Here is a 7,735-nt window from a genome sequence, read left to right as displayed (position 1 = left end):
AGAAAAAAAGCAGCCATACCTTATAGAGGAGGGGCACTGTTCAGTAGGCATTTAATAACAGTAATATTGGCACTGCACACACATTTCCCTGAACTTCAATATGTCACATTTGGGGGGGGGGGGAGACTGACCTTCCAATTTTGCTTTTAGACTACCAGCATGTAGATTTTTAGGGCTACTCAAAAGTAAATCAATCTTTTATTTCAGGAAAAACCAAAACTGCTGTTGTGAGCAGTCTCTCCAAAAATTTATGCACTCTGAATAATGAAGAGCAGCTTAAGGATTGTTTTTACATAAATTACTAAAGTCATTAGGTGGTTAATATTCAGTTTACAACTTGTAAAAATTAAATGAAATTAACTGAAGATTGGAAGAGAGACTCCATTTCAAGACAAAGAAAAGTAATTCTGCTGAGATAACGTTGTTTATTAAGAATACATTCCACCTCTCCAGCCCTCCAAAGACAAACCACAGAGCTGTGCGCAAAGCTAGACAATCTGGGCAGCCAGCCATAAAATATCACTTCGTAGCACAGATACTGCTTTCACTCTCTTAAGCCCTTCACAGCTGTAAAATATAGCAAGAGGAGCTCCAATAACAAGCCTTTACTGTTGCAGACTCTTAATGATCTGTAGGCCAAAGTTTCATGCCTTTTCTTAAGACACAAAACCCCATACCCAAATAAGCATTCAGAGCTGCTATTATGGAAACATGGGAAAGTATCAAAATATTAAAACTGGATTTTTTAATGCTGACATCTCAGAAAGCCAGTATATAACAGGTTTCCATTAAATAAGACAGAACTGGGCTTTAGTTATAGAAGACAAACATGACACCTAACTTTTATGAAAATGTTCTCGAAGGCTTTCACAGCCAGAGTTCATTAGCTGTTGTAGATTTTCCAGGTTGTATGGCCACAGTCTTGGCATTGTAGGACCTGACGTTTCACCAGTAGCTGTGACTGGCATCCTCAGAGGTATAACACAGAAAGATGGAGCACTCTCAGTGTCAAGGTGAGAAGAAAATTGTAGGCAGGTAATTTATATCTACTGAGGAAGGGCTGAGTCATTATCTTGTAGGAGTTCCCCAGGCTGTGAACATGCTAATGGAGGAGCTTTCCTTAGGCGGTTCTTTTGTATATGGATTGTTTCCTGAGGAGGTTCTAATCTTATCTGTAGTGCTATTGGCAGATGTAGAGCCTTGTGTTTTTCAGGACAGGTAACCATGCCCTATTTATTTTTAAACTCTCTTCTTTCCTGTTGAAATTGTGTTTCCTGTGAAATTGTGTTTATGTTTATGGATTTCAATGGCTTCCCTGTGTAATCTGACATGGTAACTGGATGTGTTGTCCAGTCTTTTGTGTTCTTTTATTCTTGTCTGAATGCTACACTGTGTGGTCCTGATGTAAACCTGTCCACAACTGCATGGTATGTGGTATACTCCTGCAGACTTGACCAACCTGAAAAATCAGTAGTGGCTGAACATAGCCTGACTCAAACAGGACGCAGTGTTTTGTTCCAAGACAATACATCTGACAATAGCACTACGGATAAGATTAGAACCTCCTCAGGAAACAATCCATATACAAAAGAACCTCCTCAGGAAAGCTCCTCCATTAGCATGTTCACAGCCTGGGGAACTCCTACAAGATAATGACTCAGCCCTACCCCACCTTCCTCAGTAGATATAAATTACCTGCCTACAATTTTCTTCTCACCTTGACACTGAGAGTACTCCATCTTTCTGTGTTATACCTCTGAGGATGTCAGTCACAGCTACTGGTGAAACGTCAGGTCCTACAATGCCAAGACCACAGCCATACAACCCAGAAAATCTACAACAGCTAATTTCAAAGACATTGTTTATTACTTGGAATAAATGAATTTGTTCAAAAGACATTGTATATTCCAGATGCAAAAATACTGTCTTAAATATAGCTTTAATTCTACATCTTGTCAGAAGCCTGGTGTTCCAGAAACATATACAAGTGTTTCTCTTAATGATGATAGCGCTCTGCATCACCAACACCTGGGGCTCTGCAGTCCATGAGAGTTAGGGGCTGCGGCTAGAAGTGAAAGGCAGCTACTCTCCATCTGTGCAACTGCTCTGCACTGAATTCTAGCTCTATTTTCTAGCCAGTTGTTTACTATTTTACCAATGAGCATGAAACAGTACTAAACCAAGCAGTTCTTTAACTATCATTTGATAAAACTTACACAACTTAGGTTGCATTTTATTTTCACTGACATGGGGAGGGCGGGGTATAAATGGAATAAATAAATAATGACATGCTGGTAAAAACACTGCTATTTTTCCAGGATATCTGTACATTAACACCCTCATCCTAAGCACTCACGTTTGGAAATAAACCATCAATGAGAGGTTCTTGCAGTTTATAACTTTTTATTACATGGCTGTGAGGCAAAACAACATGCATGATTCATCCTTCTTCTAAAGTCTCTAAATTTAAACTCTTTAAATATAGGGACTGAGCAGAATTTAAAGTCTGATTTATTTCAAAAGTATACTGCATATTTATATTTACATTTTCTTTGACCTGACTGATATCTTCATAAAACTACTGAAGACCTCAGGCATTATCTACAGAAGGCATCTGCTGATATTAAATTGGCTAGACTGCAGCATCATAAGGCACTTAAGAAGTTTCTTATCATTCATCTCTAGTATCAAATGGCCTGATAGATTCCTTCCTGCAGCTACAAAACTAGGAGGGAAATACTCCAAACATCTCGTCATCTGAATTGTAAATGTTGTTAATAATAACATTAACAATAATAACAACAATCACAAAGCATCAGCAGCAAAGAGCAACTACAAATAAGTAATATGAATTCTAGGCTATCATCAAAATAACCCTATTCTATAGTTCATAATATAACAGAACAATTTAGGTGCTCCTCCAACTAGCAGGATTAATCTGAACATTTAAAACAGTTTTGTATGAAATTCCATAACTAGTATCAGTAACAGATTTCAAAGCAGACGAAATTAGCATATATTATGTCTGTGAATAGAAATAGGATGGGAGATAAGCTCCAGTTTGCAGTGTTCTCATACAGATTCTCTCTAAATATTATTTTTATTTTAAAGCATGCCTTCCTTGAAGTAGAAGGCTGCCCCACCCCTGACCTCCTCTAGCTTCTTTGGAAAGAAGCCAGATTACAGCATTGGGGAAAGTGAATATTTATCTCAACAAGACCAGCTGTGTAACTTAAAGGTATTACCTGTTCCCCCTGATAGAGCATTCTTATTTTTATGCCACCAAATCTGAGTGCCAAATCATTTCCATGTTGCTGTTTTAGTAGATATATTTCTGATTAATGGAAAACCGGAGACAGGTTCCAAAGGCCACATTTTTAGATTTCTAAATATTCCAAAATAGGCCAGTCACCATAGCAACTATTTTCCCTAGTAAATAAAGAAGCTGAGCTCTCTACACATGGATATGCATTCTCATTTTTAGTTAGAAATAGAAGGGAATGCATTGAAAGGTTTCCTAAATACTGTTTTTATACATAAACTTGAAGATTATTTTGTAATGTCTTCAACCACAGTTCAAGTTATGCTCTTTTGATGCTGGACTAGAGTATCTTGTTTAACTAAAAGTATGAACAACTACCAAAAAAAATTGTTGTGAAGCACATAATCCTTCCCTTATGACTATGAGAATATTGAAACCAACAAAATTGCTGAAATGTTTACTTACTGTCCTAACACTGTGCCTGCCCAAGACAATTCATAAGTATTGCCAAAAGCACACATTTATCTGCTTCAACATCAGTAATAAATCAAGGATTGTAAAGATGATTTAGAAAACACTCTTTAATAGGGAAAATCCCTACTGGTAATATTATTAAAGCACCTCTTTCAGACAAAAAAATAAATCAATCTTGACGATCTTTAACAGTCCTATACGGAATTGTATTTCAAAGTAGACAACCTATTTCCTGCTATTATATGTTGAGATGGGCTAAAGGCATAGAAACATGTCAAAATTCAGGATTTTCTATCTAGAATTAGAACAGTGTGTCTCGCCAAGACGTTGGTCAACAAGATATACAATCCTTTCAGATTCCCTTGTCTTTCGTCTCTCCCATCAGATAATAGCAGTATTCGCTATTGTAGAAGGAAGTGATATATTTCCCAAGTCATGATAGACAGTCTAATTGAAAAAGAGATGCACTACTTCAGTGCTGATGACTTAGGACACCTGTCCATTGTGAGCTACAGAATAAAATAGCATTCATAAAAATTTTATTGTATTGATACTGGCAACGCAAAAGCTTATCAAACAAGTACAGGCAAACAACCAAAATTCTATCTGCGACAGTATAATGTTTTTAAAATGATACATTGTCTCTTCATAGAGTATTTTCTCTTTAGTCCATTCAGAGAGCAATCCTAAACTGGTCTATTCAATGGGGGTTACTCTTAGAAAATTGTTCTTAGGCTTGCACTGTAAATTCCTTAGCATTCCTAAAGGAAGCAGAATGTACCTGTTTTTATGTCTGCACTGAAATATATACCTTTAGGAGTCAAACCACTCCCTGTGCTGATTAAGTCTTGACCAGTGATCTCTTCTGAAGTGAAACTACCTTCCCATATGGAATCAACAATGGTTATTATTTTGATTAGTGACAGCCAGGAATTTGTTCATAAGTAGCTCCTATATTAAGTTGTGGTACATACCAAGTGACAAAATAGAAGCCTTCATAGCTTGTTTGTAGTACCTTTTTTAACAACTATCTTGGAAGGCATCATCACACTTAATACCTATAACCAAATAATCAACAAGATCTAGACATCAAAAATTACTATAACCTCCTGAATATTCAACCAAAGTGACTATTGTAACAAAGCTGAAATCTGTCCAATATATTTCTGCAGAAAAGAAAATCTACACAGGTATTTTCAGATAAGAAAATAACTACCAGTAAATCATGCCTGTAGCTGTGATAGTAATTTCAAATATTTGAGGCATCACTTTGAGATCAAAGCTCATAACTGGTTATTAGTAGCTAAAAAAGCAGAATGCTTTGGCTCCATTTGGAAGAGTTTCCAATAACTGAGATGATGACCAGAAATCCCAATATCCAGTTAACATTATTTTAAAGTAACCAGTTTTACCACTGAAAAGTTGCTCTACTTTTCTCTAGCTGGTTTATGAAGAAAATTTAAAATATATATTTTTATATTGACAGCAACAAACACAGAACAAACCAGAAGCGATCCTCACTATGTTAAAAGTATTTTAAAGTACAGATGTTTATTCCCTTCATGTTCTTGTATTTGTATTACCAAACATCTACTGCATCCCAGCATTTACTTCATCTAACATGACGCATTTGACCAAGTTCATTAAAAATTGGAAATACTGGATTTTATGTCATTCAGTTCAAACAGGTGATGAGGTTTCAATGTCTGTAACAATTAGTTGCTATTATAAGACTCTGAAGTACTGAGGTTATACATTTGCACATAACTGAACTTACATAGTCACTCTTTCATTTTCACAGCATTCCAAACATCTATCAATCCATAATATATTAAACAAGCCATAATAAGCTCTGCTATAGTTCAGCAAAACAACCTTCTTTGCCTGTATTACTTCTACAAAGGTTAGGCTTCCACAAAAACTTATTAAATGAAGAGGTTTCAGATACCTTTAACAAACTTCTACTGGCAGGGCTTTGTGCAAAATTAACGCCTAACTTCTCCATTTCGTCAAAATGATCATGATGAAGAAAACACCTGGCCAGCCTCATGAAAAAAAAAAATCTATTTCAACAATATGGGTACCAAGGACAACTGCATTCTCTATAAGAAAGAAAGAGATCTACAGTCACCTTTTTACACCTCACTGTAGGTAATCAAGGATGAAGTTCAAGTTTCGTCCACTTGGTTACATACTATCAGCCTTCCTGTTCTAGCCACACTTAAGCCAAGACAAATTGCCAAGGCTAATTATCACTATTTTCCAAACATTACATCACATGGTAATGAGATGTTATCAACAGCACGCACACACTAACATTATTTCGAATTAATCCTTTTCTGTAATTTATTATTTCTTCTCTTTTTTTGTAAGTAGGGCACTTCTTCCCCCCTCCCCCAATGATCAGGATTTACATAAAATATGGATGAGGGTTTAAAACTTCCATTTCATGAATCTGTTATTTTACTGACTCCATCAAGAAATAAGAAAATATACTGCAATAAGCAATCCTGTTCTGGACATGTGGCACATGGAGTGGCATAGCCTAAACTATTTAAAAGAGTCATTCCCCATTTTTAACTTCTCCTGCATCCATATTAAGAGATGGGAATAAACATCTTTTTACCTTTGCTTCGTTTCTTTCTGGGGCTCTTTGGCAGCTTTCGACTCAAGTCTCCTTGAAAAAGAACAAGTGAATATTTTGTCTGGCGTCTGGGAGTTTCACTAGCGTACTCCTTTCCTTAATGCTTTTACTTACAAAAAGTACCCGTATTTTTTCACGCTGAATACGAAAAAAATCTCACACGGCCAAGAAAGTCAGGGTTTTTTTAATGTTTATGTCCGTTCCAAATGTAAAAGACCAAACAAAAACAAAAACCTGCCACAGAGGAAGCGGAGGAGGAATCAGACAAGAAATCAACAGTATCCAAGCAGAAGAGCTAAAAGCTCCAGTCTGATTCCAGCCCAGTGGAGTAAGTGCAGCAGATGCAGGTCCAATTCCAAAATAAGCCTTTTTAAAATTTCCAGTGAAACAAAACTAGCAGTTACGAGTTCCTGGCTAGCGTTTTGCACACGGAATTTGCTTTAGAATTAAATAAATGTGGTTGCAGCAAAAATGTACTGTGAGGATGCAAGACAGTGAAAAACGTTACACTTTGTAGCTGATCAGTTTTTTAAAAATGGTGTTTGAAAGATTCTCATGGATGAGCTGCTGAACATTTACATGGATGAGCTGCCGAAGATTTCATTATCAAAAGTGCAAATTAAAATGGAGAAAACTGAACCCATCCAAAGGTTTAAAGGATAACACCTCCAAGAAAAACAAAAAGGAGCCACAGAAGGATCCAGCAGAGTTTCGCGTGGGGATCCAATAGAAGTAAGTACCCAGCGCAGTCTTGCTAAAAGGAAGGCGAAACACAAACAGAAAAAAAATCTAGCGGTCTCTCTCAGGAATATCCAAGGGGAGAAAGATCCAAACAATGTCTCAGAAGGCAAGGATCCAAAGATGCTAGGGAAATCCACCAGCTGTGCCTTTCATGTGGATTTGAGGAAAGGCGCTCCAGCAAGCTCTTCATATACAGGATCCCAAAAGGATCCAGACGATAGTCTTCTTAATGAGGAGGGGTCCTCCAGTCCCTGTTTCTCTCAAGAGGATCCACCCAGCTGAGCCAAACATAGGTGAACGCAGGGGGGAAAAAGAGAAATCTAGTCTCTCTCCCTCTCTCACACAGGGACGGGTTCCAGGGCGATCCAGCAGCTGAGTTTCTCTTAAGGAGATCCGTCGGTCTCTCCCGCAGTGGAATCCACCCAAGCAGGAGCTGGATGCAGCGATTTCTCGAGTACGTTCTCCTTCCCCTTCACAGGAACTCGGAGAGTCTCTCTAGAGGGATGAGTGGGATTTATGGAGGCAGCCGCAGCTCCTTAGCCGGAGCTTTCCCTTGGAGGAGAAGAGGGTTGGGCCGCTGGCGGGACAGGTAATGCCACCGGGCTCAGAGATGC

General features: G+C 37.8%; 1 protein-coding gene across 3 annotated transcripts in view; it reads right to left on the bottom strand.

The window, feature by feature from the left end:
• Positions 1-6,640, bottom strand: part of TNRC6C (trinucleotide repeat containing 6C) — a 285,172-nt gene extending 278,532 nt beyond the window's left edge. For all 3 annotated transcript variants that reach the window (XM_015427099.1, XM_015427101.1, XM_015427100.1), the window contains exon 1: positions 6,363-6,640. The gene's annotated coding sequence lies outside the window, so the exon portion shown is untranslated. The remainder of the gene's footprint in view (positions 1-6,362) is intronic.
• Between the last annotated feature and the right edge of the window lie 1,095 nt (positions 6,641-7,735).

This window comes from Gekko japonicus, unplaced genomic scaffold, assembly GCF_001447785.1.
Source record: "Gekko japonicus isolate JY-2015 unplaced genomic scaffold, Gekko_japonicus_V1.1 scaffold536, whole genome shotgun sequence".
Taxonomy (NCBI): Eukaryota; Metazoa; Chordata; class Lepidosauria; order Squamata; family Gekkonidae; genus Gekko; species Gekko japonicus.
The sequence above is the reverse complement of the archived record's forward strand: the minus strand, read 5'-3'. Positions and strand labels throughout refer to the sequence as shown.